Source organism: Artemia sp. Qi Xiang Cuo, chromosome 13 (assembly GCF_049724085.1).
Source record: "Artemia sp. Qi Xiang Cuo chromosome 13, ASM4972408v1, whole genome shotgun sequence".
Classification (NCBI taxonomy): domain Eukaryota; kingdom Metazoa; phylum Arthropoda; class Branchiopoda; order Anostraca; family Artemiidae; genus Artemia; species Artemia sp. Qi Xiang Cuo.
This window is the reverse complement of record NC_142806.1, coordinates 27,888,336-27,910,886: the sequence shown is the minus strand read 5'-3', so window position 1 is coordinate 27,910,886 and position 22,551 is coordinate 27,888,336. Positions and strand designations below refer to the sequence as shown.

At 34.6% G+C, this 22,551-nt stretch overlaps 1 long non-coding RNA gene across 1 annotated transcript in view; it reads right to left on the bottom strand.

Annotated features, from left to right (window-relative positions):
• LOC148945140 (uncharacterized) overlaps window positions 1-22,551 on the bottom strand; it is a 161,270-nt gene that overhangs the window by 21,902 nt on the left and 116,817 nt on the right. The window contains exons 2-3 of the long non-coding RNA XR_016142738.1: window positions 10,408-10,461; window positions 356-423 (exon numbers count right to left, since the gene is read on the bottom strand). This is a non-coding gene — a long non-coding RNA (uncharacterized LOC148945140). The remainder of the gene's footprint in view (window positions 1-355; window positions 424-10,407; window positions 10,462-22,551) is intronic.

The following is a 22,551-nucleotide window of genomic DNA, read 5'->3' as shown; positions in this document are numbered from 1 at the left end:
AGGAGTTATGGGTTTTTATATTTCTTAACACTGGACGTGATCGTCTCTTACTAGGTTGCTAGCTACCGCTGTAACCCGGACACAAAGCTACGAATGCGCCTCCCCCATGCAAATCTATACAAAGCCCCCCTCTTTACGCCCTCCCAGCCCCAATCCAGTGAGTTGACAAATGAAGTGTATGGAAAGTGAAAATTTGATGAGAGATTGCTGGTGAATGTAATGACGTATGGTATGAGTATGTTACAGGTTGGTAAATGGAGCAGAAAAGTATATTTTTGTGATTTGTGTTTCCTTAGTTCATGTTATGTAATGTTACTATTTATATCAATTCTTATAACATTTATTCTCAACTTACTCAAAACCAGGACGACCCACAGCCATTCTGCGTGAAGCAATGTCCTTTTTTACCTATCAGCCGCCATCCTACAAAAAAAAGTTACATATAAGATAAACATGTAATTATTGTTCTTAAGCTTCAAATCTTAGTCAGGCAATATTTTCTATTTGCCATCTCGCTGTCTTCCTTCTAATCTTGTACACAAGGATCTTAATTTCTATTAGACGTACCTTACAAGCTTTGATTAAAGTTCCAAGGCTTTTAGAAAAAGGAAATTCTGGCCAACATCTAATAGGTCAAAATTATATCATATATTGATTTAAATTTTATATTCAGTGCGACCCTGATCATTGAAAAAAAATGAAAATGCATGAAAAACAGAGATTAGGAAATTTTTTTGCCCCAATTTCAGGGGAACATTATCCCAAAACAAAATATCGAATTGAATTTATTTATGGTCCATTGTAAACACCATAACAAACGGAGTATATCAGAAGAGAAAAAAAAAGAAAAGAAAAAGACGAAAAATGCACAATAATTAACCAAATGATTATACAGTACACTAACAAGAAAAATAATAGCAAAAATATCGATATATTTACTGTTTTACAAGAAACACCATGAGTTTCCATTGATTCAGTTATTGTAAGCTTCAACGCATCTGGCTATGGCAGCAGTAAGGTCTATAATACCACATCTCTTATTGGCCCAATATTATTTTGTTTAGCCATTACTCGGGAGCTAGATACCCGTGATTTCAAGTATCTAAAGTTTTGGGGCCAGTTTTCAAGAATATTGCAATGTCTTATACATCGATATTACAAGCCTACAAATATAGTGGTGAAAAATACTATGTTGCAGAATTTGTGGCAAAAATAAGAAAAAAAGTGGCCATACAAGTAACACAATACAGAAGAAAAAGCAAGGCAAACTCAGAATTCAATATATGCGCAAATGAAATGTTGGCAGCTCAGTAATACGACGATGTCATGAAGTATATAGGATTCTATGTATTGAAACTTAATAACAAACTTACCAAAAAGATTTTCAGGAAAAAGTGCAGAGCCATACTAAACTTAAGACACGTAGAAATAAAGTCCAATAATTGTTAAACCTAACAACCACCACAAGTCAAGCACATTGCATTATTCATTTCTTCTATTCACCAAGACTTTTCGTATAAAAGATGCTGCCGTGGAAATTTCATAAGAAGCACATTCGATATGAAAATTTAGAGTTCTAGTGCCCTTTTAAAATTCAAAAGGATTAGAGAGCAGCCAGCCCCGTCCCACGCTCCTCCATTCCCCAGACACATCCAATAAAAATTTTGGGATAACTATTTTGTTAACCATATTGTAAGAAGTATACCACTTGTGAGCTGGAAGTAGTGTCCGTATCTGACTGAACCTTGATTAATTCCCGCTTCATATGTCTCTAACTCTAACAAAATTCAAATGAACTTACTGAAAAAACGTGCATTATCAGTTTAATGTACATATACTGATATTTATTCCTTAAAATCTTAATAAATTTTTGATTTCTTAAAGTTATAAAAATGAAAACATTTAAAACAATTTTTTTCAGTAAAGTACAAATTATATTCTGGCTTTTAGAAAGCATTGGGTTTTAGAACCCAACTCATATTAATTTCTGCTCTGTTTGAGTTTGACTCTGTTATTTATATTAATTTTTCTTTGCTTTTGCTTTCATTTATTCATTGATTCTGATTTGTTCTTTACTTAAAAAAAAAAAAAATTATTTTGTGGAAGAAGTTATTTTAAATTAATTTCTGTTTGTTTTATATTGACATTGTCTTTTTCAGGGGAAAAAATAAGCCTCTTCTAAAGTTAAATAACCATCCCTGCCATAAAAACCTGAAATACCCCCTGAGCATTTGTTGCAACCCTTGCCCCTAGTCTCTGGGGTTTGTTTCAACCCGAAAAGCCTTGTAATGCGATATCTAGACTATTTTCAATAGAATGGCTATCTCAGAATTTCTATTAGATACATTTCGGCACAATACAAAGTGTTTGTGTGGGGGGAGGAGAAGGGGGTATCTGCCCTCTGATCACCTTGACTCATAAAAATAGCACGAGAACGTCTGATTACCAAACCAATGAGCACCCTCCAAAAATTATATTAACCATGCTTTCGTGATTCTCCCTCCAACTACTTTCGACTATTAAAAAGAGCAATAGCCCTCTCAACTTCGAATCGATTTTGTCCTTTTTAAAGCTTTTAAGACAACCCTTTCTACAAAAACCTTATATGCCCCCAAGCCATGACTTACAACCTTATCCCGGAGGGCTGTGGGAGGGCGGGTTTTCATACTCAGAGACATAATTTCCAAACCCTTCAACTAAGTTCGACAAAATGGCTGTATCAAAATGTTGATTGGAAGTGTTTGGGGAAATGATGGGCGCGGGGAGGCAATCGCCCTCCAATCGCTTTTGACTATTACTAAGAGCACTAGCCCATTCGATTACCATTTGAATGAGCCCTTTTTGAAGATTCTACGACAACACTTTCTATAAAAAACCTTATATGTCCCAAGGGCACACCTTACAACCTTTGCCCTGGGGGCTGTGAGTGGTTTGTCATCCTTAAAAACATAATTTCCCGACCTTTCAACTACTTTAAACAAATTGGCTATCTCAAAATTTTGATTGAATGTGTTCGGGGAATTGGTGGATGTTAGAGGGGTTAGTTGCCCTTCAATCACTTTCAACTATTAAAAAGAGCAATAACCCTGTCAGTTTTCAATCGAATAAGCCCTTTTTAAAGTTTCTACGACTACACTTTCTATAAAAAACCTCATTTGCCCCCCAGGGTATAGCTTAATACCCTTGCCCTGTGGTTTGTAGGGGGGGGGTCGCCCCTCAAAGACCTAATTTCCAGAACTTTAAACTAAGTTGAAAAAAACTGCAATATCATAATTTTGATTGGACGTGTTTTGGGAAATGTTGGGCGTGAGAGGTCGGTTAGTGGCCCTTTAATCACTTTCGACTATTAAAAAGGGAACTAGTCCTTTCAATTTCCAGTCGAATGAGCCTTTTTTTAAGTTTCTACAACAAAGTTTTTTATAAGAGCCTTATACACACCCAGGCAATAACTTACAGCCCTTACCCTAGGGCTCTGGTGGGGTTGTCATCCTCAAAGACCTAATTTCCAGACTTTTCAACTAAGCTATCTCAAAATTTGGATTGGCTGTGTTTGGGGAAATGGTGAGCATGAGAGGGGGGTTAGATTCCCTCCAATCACTTTGTACTATTACAAAGGGCAGTAGCCCTTTCAATTTCCAATCGAACTATCCCTTTTTGAAGTTTCTTTGACAACCCTTTCTATAAGAACCTTATATTTCCAAAGGGATAACTTACAGCCCTTGCCCTGAGGGCTGTGGGAGGATCCTCAAAGACACAATTTCCAGAACTATCAACAACGTTTAAAAAAATCGCTATCTCAAAATTTTGATTGGATGTGTTTGGAGAAATGGTGGGCGTGAAAGGAGGGTTAGTTGCCCTCCAACCACTTTCAACTTTTAAAAAGAGCACTAGCCCTTTCAATTTCCAATTGAGTGAACCCTTTTTGAAGCTATCTATAAGAACCTTATATGGTCACAGGGCATAACCTACAACCCTTGCCCTGAGGGTTGTGGAAGGTTTGTCATCCTCTAAGACATATTTTCTAGAACTTTCAACTACAGTGAACAAAATAGCTCTCTCAAAATTTTCGTTGGATTTGTTAGGGGAAATGGTAGGCGTGAGAACGGGGTTAGTTGCCCTCCAACCACTTTCGACTATTAAAAAGGGCAATGGCCCTTTCAATTTCCAATCGAATGAGCTTGTTCCACTGCCTGTCTTTGTCAGTTTGTATGTATAAATCTTGTCGGTTTGTATATCTGAATCTGTATATTAATACGTGTTTTTGTCTCTCTTACTCTCTTTGCATGTATGTTTTAGCAGGTGTTTGCTTGTTCCACTGCCTGTCTTTGTAGGTTTGTATGTATAAATCTTGTCGGTTTGTATGTCTGAATCTATATATTTGTATGTGTTTTTGTCTATCTTATTCTCTTTGCGTGTGTGTCTGGGCAGGTGTTTGCTTGTTCCACTGCCTGTTTTTGTCGGTGTGCATGTATAAATCTATTTGTTTGTAAATGTTTTTGTCTCTCTCACTCTCTAGGCATGTGTGTCTGGGCGGGTACTTGTTTATCCCAGTGCCTGTATTTGTCGGATTGTATGTCGGAGATTATGTATTTGTATGTGTCTTTGTCTCTCTTACTCTCTAACCCTGTGCGTCCTGGTGGGTACTTGCTTGTCCCATTACCTGTCTTTGTCGTTTTGTATGTTTGAGCGGGTGTTTGCCTGTTCCCCCGCCTGTCTTCGTCGGTTTGTACGTATAAATAAATTTGTTTGTATATGATTTTGACTCTCTCACTCTCTAGGCCTACGTGTCTGGGTGGGTACTTGCCTGTCCCAGTGCATTTCTTTTTCGGTTTGTCTTTGTCAGTTTGTATGTCTGCGTTTATGTGTTTGTATGTGTTTTTGTCTCTCTCACTCTGTAAGTCTGTGTGTTTGGGTAAGTAGTCGCTTGTCCCATTGTCTGTCTTTGTCAGTTTATATTACTGAATCTATATATTTGTATGTGTTTTTTGTCTCTCTTACTCTCAATGCATGTATGTCTGAGCGGATGTTTACTTGTTCCACTGAAAGTTTGTTAGTGTTAAGGAAAACTTGCTACTTCTGACAGAAAACTTGTTATCATAAACGAAATAAATTGTTACTTCTATGAAAAATTTGGTATCTTTGATAGATGTTACTTCTATGAGACATTTGTCATCTTTGACAGAAAACTCGGTGCTATTAAAAGAAATTTGTTACTGTTAAGAAAATACCTGTTACTTCTAAAAGAAATTTGAGTGTGGTAAGTAAAAGTTTGTTAGTGTTAATAGAAATCGTCGATACTTTAAAGAGAAAATTTGTTAGTGTTAAGGAGATCTTGCTACTTCTAACAGAAAACTTGTTATCATAACGGAAAAATTGTTACTTCTAACTGATAAGTAGTTATCATTGACAGAAAGGTTGGTACTTTTAGAAAAAATGTGTTACTGTTAAGAAAACACCTGTTACTTCTAAAAGAAATTTGAATATTTTAAGTAAAAGTTTGTTAGTATTAATGGAAAATGTTGATTCTTCGAAGAGAAAATTTGTTAGTGTTAAGAAAATCTTTCTGCTTCTAGCAGAAAACCTATTATCATAACGTATCAATCGTTACTTCTAAGAAAAATTTTGTATCTTTGACAGAAAACTTGTTACTCCTAACTGATAAATAGTTATCATTGACGAAAAATTGATACTTTTAAGAGAAATTTATTATCATTGACGGAAAGGTTGGTGCTTTTCGAAAAATATATGTTACGGTTAAGAAAATACCTATTACTTCTAAGAAAAATTTGAGTTTGTTAAGCAAAAGTTTGTTAATGTTAAGGAAAATGTTGATACGTCGAAGAGAAAATTTGTTAGTGTTGAGAAAATCTCCCTACTTCTGTCACAAAACTTGTTATCATAACGAAATATTTGTTACTTCTATGAAAAATTTGGTATCATTGACAGAAAAATTGTTACTTCTAACAGATCACTTGTTATTAATGACGAAAAATTGTTACTTTTACGAAAAATTTATTATCATTGACGGAAAGGTTGGTGTTATTAGAAAAACTTTGTTACTGTTAAGAAAATACTTATTACTTCTATGAGAAATTTGAGTGTGTTAAGTAAGATTTTGCTAGTATTAATGAAAAACGTTGATACTTCGAAGAGAAAATTTGTTATTGTTAAGGAGATCTTGCTACTTCTGTCAGAAAACTTGTTATCATAACGAAAGAATTGTTACTTCTACGAAAAATTTGGTATCATTGAGAGAAAGCTTGTTACTTCTAACAGATAACTTGTTATCATTGATGAAACATAAATGTTGGTGTTATTAGAAAAATTTTGTTATTGTTAAGAAAATATCTAATACTTCTAAGAGAAATTTGAGTGTTTTAAGTAGAAATTTGTTAGTATTTAGGGAAAATGTTGATAATTCGAAGAGAAAATTTGTTAGTGTTAAGGAAAACTTGCTATTTCTGACAGAAAACTTGTTATCATGAACGAAAAAAATTGTTACTTCTATGAAAAATTTGGTATCTTTGAAAGAAACCCTACTACAGAACAGAAAAGTTGTTATCATTGACAAATATTGTCACTTTTTAGAGAAATTTGTTAGCTTTGATGGAAAACTTGGTGCTATTAGAAGAAATTTGTTACTGCTAAGAAAAAAACTGTTACTTCTAAGAGAGATTTAAGCGTGTTACGTAAAAGTTTATTAGTCTTAAGGAAAAAGTTGCTACTTCGATGGAGAAAATTTGTAAGTGATAAGGAAAACTTGCTACTTCTGACAGAAAACTTGTTATTATAACAAATTTTTTTACTTCTACGAAAATTTTTGTAACATTGACAGAAAACTTGTTACTTTAACTTATTATCAGTGACAAAAAATTGTTACTTCTATGAGATGTTTGTTATTTTTGACGGAAAACTTGGTGCTATTAGAAGAAATTTGCTACTGTTAAGAAAATACCTGTTACTTCTAAGAGAAATATGAGTGTGTTAAGTAAAAGTTTGTTGGCATTAATGGAAAATGTTGATACTTTCAAGAGAAAATTTTTTGGGGCTGCACTAAGTTGGAGGAGGTTGTGCCGTGCTTTTTTTTCTCTCTTTTCTCTTTTTATTTATTGTTTTACGTTGTTGACAGCGATGTATATATCAGGGTTTTCTTTTGAAGGGTGTATAGCCTAGACAAGTTTGCTTCTGGTGGTTGATTTATTTATTTGTTTGATGTAAATATAAAACCTTATCAGTTATCAGTTAGTGTTAAGGAAATCTTGCTACTCCTGGCAGAAAACTTGTTATCATAACGAAAAAATTGGTATCTTTGCCAAAAAACTTGTTACTTCTAAGTGATAACTGTTTATCATTGACGAAAAATTGTTACTTTTATATAAAATTTCTTTTCATTGACGGAAAGGTTGGTGCTTTTAGAAAAAAACTATGATACTGTTAAGAAAACACCTATTACTTCTAAGAGAAATTTGAGTGTGTTAAGTAACTAAAATTAAACTAATCTACTGAAACCTGGTTCTCGGAAAGTCACTTTGTTGTTTATTATTATTATTAACCAATTTCAATCAAATAAACGAGAATGTTCCAAGAAAAAGAAAGACATTTAACTGAAATCTCCTGAAATCTATATCTTGGAAGGTCACTATGTTGTTTATTATTATTATTATTAACCAATTTTCGATAAAATAGATGAGAAAATTCAAACAAAAAGAAAGACATTTAACATAAACAATAAGTAGAACAACAGGGAAATTTTTATACAAGACAGTGGAACGAACTTCCACTGCCTTGTAGAAAAATTTCCCTGTTGTTCTTCTTATTGTTAATGATGGAAAGGCAGTGTGGTCTTCGTCGCCATTTAAGATATTTAACTGAAATCTTCTGAAACCTAGATCTCGGAAGCTCATTATGACATTTATTATTATTATTATTATTAACCAATTTAAATCAAATAAACGAGAAATTAAAAAAAAAGCAAACAGTTTGTGATTCTTTAAGATGCATAATAGGCCTCTGAACCATCAATGCAAAATCAGATTGATTGAAAGCAACTTTACTAAAGATATCTTAAATATCGTCACTATTTAAGACATTTAACTGAAATCTTCTGAAACCTAGATCTCGGAAGCTCATTATGACATTTATTATTATTATTATTATTATTATTATTAACCAATTTAAATCAAATAAACGAGAAAACTAAAAAAAGTTTGTGATTCTTTAGGATGCATAATAGGCCTCTGAACAGTCAATGCAAAATCAGATTGATTGAAAGCAACTTTACTAAAGATATCTTAAAATATAGGATTCACCTATGCTAAATTTCCTTAACAACTCTCTGAAACTATACCTAATGGAGAAAAAAGGCAGCTTTTTGCCCATCATGTTGCCTCAGACCTCTGAGCTGTATTCTCTAAAATATATATTTTCTCACTAAAAGATGTCTCAAATATAGGATTCACCTATGCTAAATTTCCTTGACAACTCTGAAAATATAACTAATGGAGAAAAATATCAACCTTCTGCCTAATGTGCTGCCTCAGACCTCAGAGCTGTATTCTCTAAAATATATATTTCCTCGCTAAAGATTTCTCAATAATATAGGATTCACCTTTCAAACTTCCTAACAATTCTCTGAAGCTGTACCATGGGGAGAAAAATGGTAACCTTATGCCCAACATGCTGCCTCAGACCTCTGAGCTGTATTCCCTAAAATATATTTTTCTCGCAAAAGACATCTCAATAATATAGGATTCACCATTGTCAAACTTCCTTAACAACTCACTGAAACTATTTCATTTTATTTAAAGTTTAAATACAATAATAACCAAAAGAAACCGATTTAATATTCTCCATAAACATATAGCCTTTATTATTATTAAACAATTTCAATTAAATAAACGAGAATATTCAAAGAAAAAGAATATCCTATTTGCGTGGGAGGAAAATATTAAAAACAAAGAAAAATCAGGAAGCCAATCTTGAATTAAAGAAGCTTTCTGCTTTCAAACTATTAATATGCAGAAGATGTACAATAAAGAGTGCCAGTGACATATAGCAACGGGTATTAGTACTTTCCGTTTATCCTAGACATCATTGCTAAATAAAACTGACGAGAACATTAAAGCTTTGAAAAACTTTTGCCATGAAAAGTAAACAAATACATCTTAACTCTACATAAAAGTTTTCATTTTATTTAAAGTTTAAACACAATAATAACCGTAGGAAACCAATTTAATATTCTCCATAAAGAGATAGCCTTTATCATTATTAAACAATTTCAATAAAATAAACGAGAATATTCAAGGAAAAAGAATATCTTATTTCTGTGGGAGGAAAATATTAAACATTAAGAAAAATCAGGAACACAATCTTTAATGAAAGAAGCTTTCTGCTTTCAAACTATTAATATGAATAAGATTTACAATAAAGAGTGCCAGTGACCTTCAGCAACGAATATTAGTACTTTTCGTTTATCCTAGACCCCTAAAATGCCTCAATCTGTTTCAACCAAATAATCCTCTAAAATGTCTCAATCTGTTTGGCCCAAATAATCGTCAGATTTCTCAATTTGTTTTGCCTAAAAAATCTTCTAAAATATCTCAATCTGTTTCGCCCAAATAATCCTCCAAAATGTCTCAATCTGTTTCTCCCAATTAATCCTCTAAAATGTCCCCATCTTTTTCGCCCTAATAATCCTCTAAAATGTCTCAATCTGTTTCACCCAAATAATCCTCTAAAATGTCTCAATCTGTTTCGCCCAAATAGTCCCCTAAAAGTAATTTCTGAAGGTTCCTTTGTGTAAAATTAAAACGTAAAGAAACTTTGACTGTAATAACTCCATACGACAAACCGCGAGGTCCTTTCTATTACCTTGGACCAAAAGGTTTTAAGTTATCCTGAGTGTTTTTTGTCCTCCCTCACAGCCTAATCTGAAATCTCCTTCTAAAAAAGGGTCCCTATTAGCAGCCCATGTCACCAACTCATCGTAAAACGAAGTGGTATAAGATGAACTCGGGTTTGTTTGTAATGTTAACGTTTAACTCCAATTAAAATTTATATAACTCAATTCATGTAACCTTGCTCTATTTGTTTTCTTGTCTATTGAACGGGCAAAAACAGATTCAGCATTTGACGCAGTTTTGTTTTCTTTGGGCTTATATAAAGTCTGGATGGACTAGTGCAACAGAAAGGTAAGCTAATAGTCATCATAAATAGGATTCAAGTTTGTTTTTATTTTTGTTTTGATGGTTATTTTCACATTTTGTATCTTGATTGTTTCATGGCCTCCAGTTTCCGAATGTACCATATTGTGAATTTTGCTTAAGAATTTATTCGTATCTTTTCTTCACTTAAAAAGATTCCAGAGGTCTTTTTTCCAAGACAGATAGGCCATAGTTTAAAACTTACCTTTATTAAGCGTGGCTTTTTCATATTCGTCCGTAGCATTGTTACAAGAGGATTCTATAAAACAAAATTGAAAATAAACAAAAGAGGATATAAAAAAACAGCTTTAAGTGAAAAAGACTTTGGCGAGAATTTGTAACTAAAACAGAGCCTGCAATTTGAATAGGGTTTCATATGGTTTATAAGAATAAGCTTTAATATGATTTATAAGTTACAGTCCGGTGGTGGTGCAGTGAGTGGTAATATGGGACCCAGAGATAGAGCCTGGCTGTAGCAAAACACTACAGGGCTGATAGAAGAACCTTAGTACACAAGAAGTGTAGTTAATCCTATACAATAGAATAAGATTAAAAGTTTCTGTCTTTGAAGTGATTCAGTATGCCACAAAACGGCAAAATATTTTGAATTTAGAGGATTACAAAGGGTTTGTTCCTTAAAATTTTTCTTCCTTAGTAGAATGACCTAACAATGTCATATACTAACAAGAGGGAACTCCTATGATCTATGACGGTGTTGAAAAGCAACAACAATTTTACTTTGTTTCAAATTTAGCAGGCCGAAAACTAAGAGAAGAATACCTTTCAAGTTAAGACTATTTGAATGAAGCTGTAAATAGTAGTAACAGCAGAATCAGTGACTACAGTGGTAGTTATCAAATAGTGTAACATACAATTTTTTTTTGTCAAATAGGGATAAATCCTTTTATTAGACGGTGAAAAACAATGACAAAACTCTGGATATTTTCACTGTGTATGTGACCAAAATATCCAGTTTTAGCAATTGTTTTTCACCATCTAACAAAAACATTTATCCTTATTTGAACTAGAATCTGTAGGTCATGGAAAGGCAATGTGCGTAGTGACAGCATAATACGTTCCAACACATCCCTATCCTTGGTTTTAAGGAGAACCCTGGACTCCACGACATTCCTATCCCGTCATTCCACGACAGCCAGCAGGTGTTCATTACGTCATAGGGAATGTTTTCTAAGAGATGCATGTGCAAGTTACGCAATAGGGAATATTCAAGGCCGTTCGTCTATCGGGAGAGTTTTGTTAGGACTTTTTTCTTCAAGATGTTTTTCCAGGCGTTTCAAGACATTTCAAGACATTTTTTAAAGACATTTTTTCTTCGACAAGTATTTTCAAGACGTTTTCTAGATATGAGATACACTAAGTATACATTAATTAAAAAAGAAAACAAACACTATTCACCTTTCGCCTGCCAAGAAAGGCAATAAGCTTGAAAGGGCAAGCGAGGTAATCCCTCTCAGATAATGAAAACAACATTCATACCGAGAATCAACACACAAGAAACTCAACTGATGAAGGAATAATGCAAAAAGAGAAAGAGGAAAACACAAGAAAAAGATAGAAGACTAGGCGCATTTTTCACATTCGGGCAATAAATTCCAAACATGGGGACCATGATGGAGAATCACTAAAGATACCCGAGTGGTGCTCCTAAACTTAAATGATACCCGAGTATACTTACATACTTAATATACCCGATACTTAAGATACCCGAGTGGTGCTCCTAGACAACTTAAACATGAGTTAAGGTTTCAACTTTTCTTGTATTTTGATCATGACGGTCTCTACTAAAAGTAAAAGATTTTCAACAGCAGGGGTGAGCAGCTGATTCAAATATTTATACGAAAAAATCGCGACTTGGTAGTCGCGAAAGATTTTTCAATTTTTCAGCTATCACACTTGAATGGTTTTTCCGCGACAAGTATCCATCAATTAAAAACCCCAATTACTTCGTTGTTGCTACTCTTTTTATCACATTTCCTTGATTCATGATATAATCATTTCCAGCACTTGACGAAAGTCTAGAAAATATCATAAAAATTTCCAAGACGTTTTTCAAGATGTCTTTAATTCTTATGTAATGGGGAATGTTTACCAGTTTTAAGAATAAAGCATTCTAGCGTGACCATGTCAGAGCCCCGTGAGGAATTTCCTATTGCAACTGAGGAGGATACACACGTGGGGTGTTATATAATATTTTGAACGAACACCATGTAAAGAAAAAATCACACGGCTTAAAACAAGAACCATTTTAAAAGGTATAGCAATTATTTATTTAACAGAAATCCTCGTTTTCAATTGAACGGAAAAAATATAAGAATTATTTATTTAACAGAAATCCTCGCTTTTGAACGAATACCATGTAAAGAAAAAATCACACGGCTTAAAACAACAGAGTCCCTCAAACCCCGTAAAGCCATTTGAAAAGGTATAACAATTATTTATTTAACAGTAATTCTCGCTTTCATTCGAAATGAAGAAATATAAGAATTATTTATTTAACAGAAATCCTCGCGCTTTGAACGAAAACCATGTAAAGAACAAATACAATCACACGGCTTAAGACAATAAAGCCCCTCAAACCCCGTAAAGCCATTTTAAAAAGTATAACAATTATTTATTTAACAGAAATCCTCGCAATCAATTGAACGGAAAAAATATAAGAATTATTTATTTAGAATTTTTCAATAATTTCTTGAATTAAATTTCTACATCATTTAGCTAAGTGAAAATTATTTGTGATAAAGAGAAAAAAGTTACTTACTTGCGATTTTTTCATAGTTATTTGAATTAAGTATATCAAATTCATATACAAGATGTTAAGTTAAGACAGAGTTTGTAACGTAATTACAAATAATTTACGCTTTTATTGAATGAATTTTCAGTATATTGTGTATCCACGAGTTGACCTCAAGAAATGAATTGTTACTTACTGAGAATGTTTTCATAGTTTCTTTAATGAAAAATTTCTGTATTGTGTATCCAAGAGGTGACTTCAAGAAGGAATTTGTTACTTACTTACTTACAATTTTTTTTCATAGTTTCTTAAATGAAGTTTCTGCATTGTGTATCCAAGAGGTGACTTCAGGAAAGAGTTTGTTACTTGCTTACAAAAGAACTATTCTAAAGAACAAAGAAGGGGTTAAGCTTAAAGATATTTATTGCTTAAATTTATTAACATATTTTTTTTTTTTTTGAGAAAAAAAAAAAACAACAAATGTTCAAATAAAATTATTACTTAGATTTCACTCTTAAACATCCAAAAACGATGGTTCCGTGATATAGAATAATTTTTAACATGTCCTATGGATTTTTAACGTTCAGGTATGTTCTTAGGTATCCACTCTGTGAAGAGCCTAACCTCGTCTTCAGGACGGTGATAGCCCCCTTCAAATTTAGAACACTTAAACTCTTCTAGATTGAAAAGTGGAATCCTAGGGTCACACTTTTGAATTAAAACTTTATCTGTAGGTATATTGCCCTTTACGTAGAGTGTTTAAATTCTGAAAAAGCTGCAAATTTCACTGACTTCCTCCTGGACATTTCTCAGTTCCTGACCAGTATTATTAAGTGGTGTAATCAATCTATCATAGAATCCCAGTCTGTTTATACAACGTAATGTAGTACTCCACAAGCTTTTATCATACTCAAACAGATTATAGTTCACTATCCAATGATAACAGTCAATTTCTTCGAGATCCATAGACAATAATAAAAAGCACATTCGAATATAACACCACAAGATGATTTTTTCAAACTGATAAATTCGGTGTCATACAGTCCTATCATCTTGGAGGCTATTAACGTAGTTGTTAAGTAAAGAAATACTTCATCAACTTTTTATACCTTCGCTCAAGGTTGAACGGAGTTATGACTAGTGAAATGAGTCTTAAAACCATCTGAATTCATTGTTGGGAGGAGTCATAAAACCCTTGGAAGTTATTGCGAGGGGAGTCATTGAACGCTCGGTAGCTGATAAATTCTGTGTCATACTGTCCTATCACCTTGGACGTTATTAATGTAGTTGTTAAGTAAAAAAATACTTCGTCGTCCTAGAATTATTTAAACTAAATAGTTAGCCCCGCCCTAGAAAGTTCGGAAAAACACGATAGCCTTATTTATAATGAAGCGTTTCTTAGTCGTATGTACATAAAAGAGTCTGTTTTAAGTACCACAATGTAAACAAAACCTACACGTAATTATGCATCTGAGTCTCTCGAACTCCCTTAAAGCTCTTTTAAAAGATACAAAAAATACTTATTTAACACAAAAATGTCGGTTAAAACTACCACCAACTAAACAAAACCCACACGGAATCAGGCTACTGAGTCTCTCAAACCCCGTAAAGCCCTTTCAAAAGATATAAAAACTACTTATTTAACACAAAAATTTCGTTTTTAACGAGCACTAAGTAAAGAAAAACCACACAGAATCAGGCAACTGAGTCTCTCAAACCCCTTAGAGCTCTTTTAACAGATACAAAAACTACTTATTTAACACAAAAATTTCGTTTTTAATGACCGCCAAGTTAAGAAAAACCACACAGAATAAGGCAAGTGAGTCTCTCAAACTCCGTAAAGCTCTTTCAAAAGATACAAAAACTACTTATTTAACAAAAAATTTTAGTTTTTAATTACCACCAACTAAACAAAAACCTCACGGAAACAGGCAACTGAGTCTCTCAAACCCCGTAAAGCTCTTTTAAAAGATAGAAAAACTACTTATTTAACACACAAATCTCGTTTTAAACGACTACCAAGTTAAGAAAAACCACACAGAATAAGGCAAGTGAGTCTCTCAAACTCCGTAAAGCCCTTTCAAAAGATATAAAAACTACTTATTTAACACAAAAACTTCGTTTTTAATGAGCACTAAGTAAAGAAAAACCACACGGAATCAAGCAACTGAGTCTCTCAAACCCCTTAAAGCTCTTTTAAAAGATACAAAAACTACTTATTTAACACAAAAATTTCGTTTTTAATGACCGCCAAGTTAAGAAAAACCACACAGAATAAGGCAAGTGAGTCTCTCAAACTCCGTAAAGCCCTTTCAAAAGATATAAAAACTACTTATTTAACACAAAAATTTCGTTTTTAACGAGCACCAAGTAAACAAAAACCACACGGAATCAGGCAATTGAGTCTCTCAAACCCCTTAAAGCTCTTTTAACAGATACAAAAACTACTTATTTAACACAAAAATTTCGTTTTTAATGACCGCCAAGTTAAGAAAAACCACACAGAATAAGGCAAGTGAGTCTCTCTCAAACTCCGTAAAGCCCTTTCAAAAGATATAAAAACTACTTATTTAACACAAAATACAGACAAGCAAATAACATGGGAATTCCTATACACGCAAGCAAATAACTGAGTTATTTTTACGTCACAATTTTCAACTTAAAACCATACTTTAATTACTCGTTACGCTTTCTTAACCATTGGAAGTTTAACCTATGTAAATTAAGCTATAGACAATACTGGTTTTTAGAAAAACTGGAATAAAATAATTGATACAGTTTCAATTGCACGCTACCTTTGAATAGGCAATGTGATTATATCCCATCTAACTAGATTATACCTACCAAACCAGATCGACTGACACACAAAAAATGGAAAACCTGTGATGCATGGGGGATAGTCACTCTCTTTAAAAGAGTTATTGACCTCTAGAATAGAATTACCTACCAGAAAAAACCTGTTTGGTACGGAGGGGCAAGCAAATAAAATGTTTTTCCTATAGGGGCAAGCATATAGCATAGGAATTGCTATTGGGGCAAGCAAATAACATGGTCCTATACAGGCAAGCAAATAACATGGGAATTCCTATACAGGCAAGCAAAATAGTACTTCTTAGTCTACTCACTAGCCTTTTCAATTTCCTATTGAACGAGCCGTTTTTGAAGGTTTTACGACAACGCTATATATAAAAAACCTTATATGCCCACAGGGCATAACTTACAACCCTTCCCCTGAGGGGTGTGGGACGTTTGTCATCCTCAAAGACATAATTTCCGGAATTTTCAACTATGTTGAACAAAATGGCTATCTCAAAATTTTGGTTGGGTGTGTTTGGAGAAATGGTAGGCGTGAGAGGGGGTTAGTTGCTATCCTTTCGACTATTAAAAAGGCACTATTAATCATTTCGACTATTAAAAAGGGCATCACGTCCGACTATTAAAAAGGGCACTAGCCTTTTCCATTTCCAGTCAAATGAACCCATTTTGAAGTTTTCTTCAACAACAGCCCTGAGGGCTGTGGGGGGGGGGGGGGGTGTCATCTTCCAAGTCCTAATTTCCAGAACTTTCAACTACGTTGAAAAAAACGCCTATCTCAAAATTTTGATTGGATGTGTTTGGGGAAATGGTGGGCGTGAGAGTTGCCCTTAGTTGCCCTTTAATCACATTAGACTTTTAAAAAGGGCACTAGCTCTTTCAATTTCCAATTGTTTGAGCCCTTTTTGAAGTTTCTGCGACAACGCTATCTATAAAAGACCTTATATGGCCCCAGGGCATAACTTACAACCCTTGTTCTGAGGGGTGGGGGGGGGGGTTGTAATCCTCAGAAGACATAATTTCCAGAACTTTCAACTACGTTGAACAAAATGGCTATCTCATAATTTTGATTGAGTGTGTTCTGAGAAATGGTGGGCGTGAGAGGGGGTTAGTTGCTATCCTTTCGACTATTGAAAAGGCACTATTAATCATTTCGACTATTAAAAAGGGCATCACTTCCGACTATTAAAGAGGGCACTAGCCTTTTCCATTTCCAATCAAATGAACCCATTTTGAAGTTTTCTCCGACAACACTTTCTATAAAAACCTTATATGCCCATAACTTACAACCCTTGCCCTGAGGGCTCTGAGGGGGGTTATCATCCTCAAAGACCTAATTTTCAGAACTTTCAACGACGTTGAACAAAATGGACTTCTCAAAATTTTGATTGCATGTGTTTGGGGAAATGGTGGGCGTGAGAGGGATTTAGTTGCCCTCCAATCACTTTCAACTATTAAAAATGGCACTAACCCTTTCAATTTCCAATAGAATGAGCCCTTTATGAATTTTTTACGACAACGCTTTCTATAAAAGCCTTATATGCCCCAGGGAATAACTTACAATCCTTGCCCTGAGGGCTGTGGGGAGGGGGGTTGTCATCTTCTAAGTCCTAATTTCCAGAACTTTCAACTATGTTGAAAAAAACGCCTATCTCAAAATTTTAATTGGATGTGTTTGGGGAAATGATGGGCGTCAGAGGGGGATTAGTTGCCCTCCAATCACTTTCAACCATTAAAAAGGGCACTAGCCCTTTGAATTTTCCAATCGAATGAGCCCTCTGAAGTTTCTATGACAACGCTTTCCATAAAAACCTTATATACCCCCGGGGCATAACTTACAACCCTTGCCCTGAGAGCTGTGAGGAAGTGTCCTCCTCAAAGGCTTAATTTCCAGGTCTTTAAACTACGTTGAACAAAATGGCTATCTCAAAATTTTGATTGGATGTGCTCGGGGAAATGGTGGGCGTTGAAGGGGTGTAGTTGCCTTGCAATCACTTTCCGCTATTAAAAAGGGCACGAGCCCTTCCAATTTCCAATCAAATGAACCCTTTTCGAAGTTTCTATGACAACTCTCCTTTGATACGAAGTGCCCTGGTCTAAAACCAAAAAACAAAAAACAACAACAAAAAATAAAAAAATAATACATTGTGCCAACATCCCTCTTTACTTAGGCAGCGCTATTGCGCTGCCTATGATATTTTTTCGAGTCGTCCTCTTGGTGTATTGTATGCGAAGGAAAATTTTTGTCTGTATAAAACACCTTTCGTACAGTGCATGACGTCGTTGCAATACTATCATATATCTGTTCTGCTCTCTAAATGCATATGAATGTGACGTTGTTTATATGAAAAATGTTTTTCTTTTTTTTTTAATTAAGGCTCTAAAGTTCTGTCAGCCGAAGTGTCAACTTGCTTCCAATGATCCACCAAAATATTCCCATGCCCCACCGGTGAGGCGAGTGCCCCACGTCGGGAATCACGGTTTTAGAGAGATGAAATATACCAACTTATCTGCTACATGTTTGGTAGGGGATAAGGGAGGCGATGTATGGATGGGTCAAAGACTAGAATTGCAGCTCTAATACAGATTGACATTTTTGAGTTGTTCCGTTTTCAATAAGATCCACAATACTCTCGTTTTCTACTAAATGGAACCTCTACAGCAAGGTTCTCTGATACGCTGAATCTGATGGTGCGATTTTCCTTAAGATTCTATAACTTTTAGTTGGTGTTTTCCCCTTCTCAAATTTTCTCAGTCTCGTTACTTTTGATGGGTTAGACTAAACTTATGAAACTTATGTATTTAAAATCAGCATAAAATTCCGATTCTTTTGATGTATCTATTGGTATCAAAATTCCATTTTTTAGAGTTTCTGTTACTATTGAGACGAGTCGTTCTTACTATACAGTTCGTTACCACGAACTTTTTGATAAATACTAGCCATAAAAATGAAAATAATATGAATGAGTAACAGGGTTCAGTTTCTTTGGACTTGAGTCCGCTCTTTACTATAACTAAGACACATTATGTTACTTCAAAAATAATTCCTTTAAATAATTCCTTCCATCTTCAACATTATCCAGGTTTTGACTCTTTCGTTTAATTGTCCGTTAATTACATATTGGAATCGCTGTGATGTTTGTTGTTGTGTGTCTTCTATGATGAATCATTTGTGATGAACCATATTGATCCCTTATGTAAATAAAGGACAAACCTCAGCCAATAGTAAACCTAAAATTAATTATTTTGAAACCAAAGTGGATTGAAATTAAAAATATACCATTGGAATCGCCATGGCCGAAATCCCTATGCATGAAACTTACACTCCACCGTCTTGAAGAACCAGGAGAATCACTTTTTGCATGGATAGCACTGATGTGTCCTTTATTTTCTGTTTTTTCCTTCTTTGAGGCCAGCAGGGCAGTGGGACATCATAAGCCGCGTTTTCAGGCTCAGTGGGTTCGAACACGGGTTGTTCTCGTCTAGTTTCAAATTTCTAGTTTTTCGTCTAGTTTTGTCTAGTTTCAGCGGGTTCGAAGCTTCAACCCCGTGTTTGATGCACTAGATGCACTGATGCACAACGCTTGTTGTACTAGACGCAAACAACCCGTGTTTAAAGACGGGTTGTTCACGGATCAGCGGGTTCGAACACGGGTTTTTCTCGTCTAGTGCATTAAGTGTTGTGCATCAGTGTATCAAACACGGGGTTGAAGCTTCGAACCCGCTGAAACTAGACAAAACTAGATGAAAACTAGAAACTTGGAACTAGACGAGAACAACCCGTGTTCGAACCCGCTGAGCCTGAAAACGCGGCTATAGAGAGCTGTTTAGGGGCTTGTGTTCAAGGAAATTGCAACCTGCACGTGCTTTTTTAAATAACAATCCATAATATTTAAACTAAAAACAATTTTTTGACAAAAAAAACTACATCTTTGTATACAAGATGATGAATAACGTCATACTTTAAAGGGTGCCCTGGGTAGCACTGACAAGGTAGTTCGTTCTTTACTAGTCCAGCTTAGAAAAAGCCAAAGATTTTTTCCCTTGTGTATTACACGTTAAAGGCACTTCACTACAATTAAACTAAGAGTAAAAGATTTACTTTAAGCTAACGTTTGTATACTTTAAAGGGTGTCTCGGGGACAGCGCTGACAGCGTAATTCGTTCTTTACTAGTTCCTGCTATGTGTAATCATGTAAACGTCAAACAATCAGCAGCTAACTAAGTTCAATACGCGCCATGGTTTGTTTTTTACTAGATTTCAGCCATCTCTAGAGCCATGATACCGATGAAACTTACATATTCCCTATTTATGATTTGGATTAAAAGATTCAAATTATTGCTAAGATAACATAAATATTTTTGCAGTTTACATAATAACTTTAGCTGAAATTAATTAGCTAATTTGACAAGACATAGGTAACTAAGGGCAAGAGTTCGTTCTTTACTATAATTTTCAATTTAAAATTTAAAAAAGAAACTTGTTTATTTACATTCTATCTAAAATTATGAAGATAATATGAATGAACCACAGTGTTCAGTTTCTTTGGACTTGAGTTCGTTTTTTAACTATAAATACAAACAGGAAAAAGCCTACGGCTTTTTCTTCTTTTAAATAGTAAGAGACGAAACTCAAACAATCAAGTAGCTAACTAAGTCCAATGTATGGAATGGTTTGTTATTTCAGTGATCGTCTTTTAATGTAACAACCTGGAAAATATAAATACTGTAATCTTAACTATAGTGAAGTTGCGTATGCAAGTTAGTATAGGGAAGAGTTTGATCTTTATTATATTTGATCTGACTCCTTTGTTAGGAACTATGGGTTTTTATATTTCTTAACATAGGACGTGATCGTCTCTTACTAGGTTGCTAGCTACCGCTGCAACCTGGACTACCGCTGCAACCCGGATACCGCTATAACCCTGATAACAAACAGGAAAATATTACAAACAGGAAAAAGCCTACGGCTTTTTCTTCTTTGAAATAGTAAGAGACGAACCTCAAACGATCAAGTAGCTAACTAAGTCCAATGCATGCAATAACTTTTTATTCCAATGATCGTCTTTTAATGTAACATATCAGTTACTATGGGAGAGAGATCGTTCTTTACTGTAAGGAAAGAGATTGAAAATACTGCTGAGATCCTCTGATTTTTGATTGAACAGAAAACAAAGTCGCTTCCTTCTCTCCATCACGGGAATGAAGCCTGTCTATAAATTGACGAGCATTTTGATTTGGTTTCACAGTCCGCAACATATGACCGACGCTATAATAAATGTAAGAGAATTCTTGCAATTGGAAGCTTTGAAAAAGAAACTGTTGGTCAAGACGAAACTTAGTATGTCTGCTAAGAAGCCTTGATTTAAAATATTCTGCATTCCTAATCCGAAATGATCTTTCCTTTTCACGCAAGCCATATTTGCCTTTCGGGAAAAGATTTGGAAACACTTTTAGATCAAGTTCTTCCTGAAATAAGTCTTCGCTCTCACCTTTTAGTTTCTTGATTTGAAATTGGTCAGTACCAAGATCTTTCATTTGCTTAAAATCTTCAATGAAGTCTTTTGGAACCGCTGAATTGAGAGGCTGGACAGAAAAATGTTCAACCAATGTAGATTTTGCGCTTTCTGTCAGTTTCTGAAGGATTGCAGCTTCCGGTATTTCAGGTAAATTATCAACACCAACCGCTTTTTCAGCAAGACGGGCTTCAAGTATTTTTTTTACATCTTCTAGGGTGTATGCATGTATTGTTTTATAGAGACTGTTGTTCTCTCTTAACCACAACAGTGCTTCATGGACTTTTCTCAGATCTATTAGTGCAGTCCAAACATTCTTGTTGTAAGTAGGCTGACCATTGACAATGACTACAAAACTATCAATGTTAAGAAGTTTTTCAGGCTGAATATCTGCATTTGCTTGCACATCAACAGGTAGATATACTATTCTCCCCTTAAGAGCGTCAACAAGTTCTGTTCTAGGTCTCTTCAATGCAGTTACTTGCCCTAATCTGACGATCGTAAGACAAGGCATTACAAATCGAATCATTGCCATTTCAAAATTATTTAAACACTTTATACATTCCGGTGTACAGTCTATATGAAGGTTATTTAATACTGATCGGACATTCTCCTGACTTTTCAACATTTTCCCAGCACAGTAATCACAGACAAAGAATGAATCTATGACATCCTCTTTCCAACCTGTACATTGAATTAGTTGTTCTCTGTCATCTTTGGGTATGTCCTGTTGTAGGTGTTCTAAAATCGTGGCCATCATTACATCAAAACCTTTCTTATTTTAAAGGGATCTTAGACTCTTCAATTGGTATTTTGTCTTTATCTGCTCACAACTGTCACAATGCATTGTGGGGTATACATCCCTAATTTTATCTACATTATCAAGGATCTCACCAAATAATTTTATTATTGTATTTTCATCCACAGAAACTCTAATATTGCTATCACCGTAAATGAAGTCTTGACTATTATTACGACAGAGTCTACTTGACACTTCTTCTATTTAATGACTTAGTTCCTTGTACGAGCCCTCGACTTTTAGTAGATTAATATGTTGTATAATCTTACATTTTGATACTGCCTTATATACGCTATTAATGAAACAGTTCAAGACAGGAAAATGTGGAGCTAGTGCCCTTAGAGAACGCAAATAGCTCTGACATCCCTCATTTGGGCTACAGTATAACGAATGCCCATGCTTACTTGTGTCCCTGTAATTGATTTCACAATAATCCAAGCCGCCAAGGTAGAAATTAACCACTTTGTC